The sequence below is a fragment of the Aplysia californica genome, unplaced genomic scaffold (assembly GCF_000002075.1).
Source record: "Aplysia californica isolate F4 #8 unplaced genomic scaffold, AplCal3.0 scaffold01709, whole genome shotgun sequence".
In the NCBI taxonomy this organism is placed as follows: domain Eukaryota; kingdom Metazoa; phylum Mollusca; class Gastropoda; order Aplysiida; family Aplysiidae; genus Aplysia; species Aplysia californica.
The window spans coordinates 39255-41842 of NW_004798979.1; positions in this window are offsets into that span (position 1 = coordinate 39255).

A 2588-nucleotide genomic window follows, 5' to 3' on the forward strand; every position below is an offset into this window, starting at 1 on the left:
CCCCCCCCCCTAGACTCCTGATTTTACTGAAGTTTGAAACCGTTATGTATGAATGAGTAAAGTTAAAGCATCAATTGGACCCAGCCGTAGATCTAGCCTCGTCAAAATCATCATCGGTCATATTTATCGACATATCCAACTCAACGTGAGACCCTGATACTTTCAGCTGTTATCAGAGTTATGTCCCCTATCCCCTGTTTAGGAAAATACAGCTCACACGGGTAGAGGGTTTGAAGGGTTAATAAAAAGCCTCTCTTTTAGACGTGCACACATCTCTATACGCACGAATCATCGAATCATCACTCACTTTCACAAGCACACATAACAATAATATATATATAGCCTATATGTATAGAATGTATAAACAAACCATCACAAAATGCCATTATCTTCAGTGGAACCTGTAACCTGTGTAAGACGGATTCGCAGGGGGGGGGGGGGACAATATGTCTTAGACAGGGGAACTTAGGGGGTGTTGAGAGGCCCAGCCGGTGAGATCAAGGGTCGCTTGTCCGATCGACCAGCAGTGGTCAAAACTTCACACTTCTCAGCTGCTATCCTGTCTGATCATGACATGTGTCAGTCTTACTTCACACCTCTCAGCTGCTATCCTGTCTGATCATGACATGTGTCAGTCTTACTTCACACCTCTCAGCTGCTATCCTGTCTGATCATGACATGTGTCAGTCTTACTTCACACCTCTCAGCTGCTATCCTGTCTGATCATGACATGTGTCAGTCTTACGTATCCAATTACCTCCAGTGCTTGCCTTTCTTAGGACCAGTGTTTGATTCAAAACCGAAACGTTTGAACATCTTTGTTTCCATGCAACAACAGGGGCAGCAGTCGCGAGATTTCACACCCACACTACACTGACCATCTGCATCGCTCAGGGCTCACATGATGCACCCTACTCCCCTTCCTCGCCCAGCGACATGGCCATAGCGTTATGTCTAGACAAAATCAGGGCTGAGCGGGCAAAGCTTAGGCATTTTTCTTTCCGTTTACGGGTTGGACAGGTATAAAAAAAGTAATTAAAGAGGAATATACCAAGGGGGGAGCGGGGAGATTCTGTTACGGCAGGTTTCCGTTTTACACAGGTTTCTGTCAAGGCAGGTTCCACTGTACACATTGGCACAAGCATCTCATTTGCATCTCATTTGCTCAACTTGTCAGATCAAATGTCACCCCCGCATCCCCCTGAATGTTCCTTCAAATTTAAAAAATTCACAAGTCACTGTTTTGTTTTGGTGAGTTTTACAGCACTTGCGAGTTGCAACACAAGTACATAGGCAGTGAGAAAAAGGAGGAGAGATATGGACACCCGCTGCACCTGTCCAAGACAATCACCTGTACAAACTACCACCTATAGTCATCTTCTTCCACTACAGACAGTCATCTTCACAGACACACAAGGTACCATTCACCAGGTCACTTGACACACCAGTTTCCCCCTCCCTCTCCCCCTCCTCATCTACTTCTTCTTCTCTCCTCACAATAGCACATTAAGTACCCAAGGTTTCTTGTTCTATCGGGTCAAGGACAAATGTTATTGACTGGATGCACCCCTGCATCGCCGCAGAAAGTTTACAGGTCATAAAGAACTAGAAGTAGAGGTCACGTCTTTGGCAGGAGTAGAGGTCACGTCTTTGGCTGGAAACTAAAGCTGTAGGATTTTTTGGCTCCTCACTCACGGGGGGACAGACTGTCATCAGTTACTTTTACTCAGAGTTGTACATCAGTTACTTTTACTCAGAGTTGTACATCAGTTGAACTTTTACTCAGAGTTGTACAGCACTAACTTATATTACGGCACTTGCAATACAAAAAAGGTCGTACAAAAAGCCACAGGTGGCCACCATCGACCAGGCCTGGTCTTACACGATGACCTACAACATTCAAAGAGCAAAGGTTCACAAGTTTAAAGACAAATTAAGAAAACCTTAGTGCATACAAGAAGGCCTGTTTTCAAAGTGCTCGAGCCGGTAAGGACATATTTCTATATACGCAGAGATGTTTCTATCACCAACAGCCCGACGCCAAAAGCATACAAGATCTATGTAATATATATATATATATAACAATCTACACACAAGTGTTGTACCAAGAAACAAGTGGGGAACAAATGGAATGAACGTTTCTATGACACCAGATTGTTTGAAAAGATGCACAAACTGCGCCAGGGAGAGGTCGATAGGATGTGTAAAGTTATTCCTTATTGTCTACAGGAACTTGCAGACATACGGTACCGAGACAGACTGACATACACACAGAGCAGAGACAGACAGAACAGAGACAGACACTGAAATAGAAACGTCAATGTGAGCCCACATAGAGTAGCAAGAAAGAACATCAGCCTCGTCATTATGTACAAGAATCATTGCGTGATCTACCACGTGGCACAACCACTACACCACCACAGCCCGCTACACACCAGGCCTGGGAGACTTCCTTCTGACAGTCGTCGTTGGACCAGCTGACACTTTGAACTTCTGACAGTCGTCTGACCAGCTGACACTTTGAACTTCTGACAGTCGTCTGACCAGCTGACACTTTGAACTTCTGACAGTCGTCTGACCAGCTGACA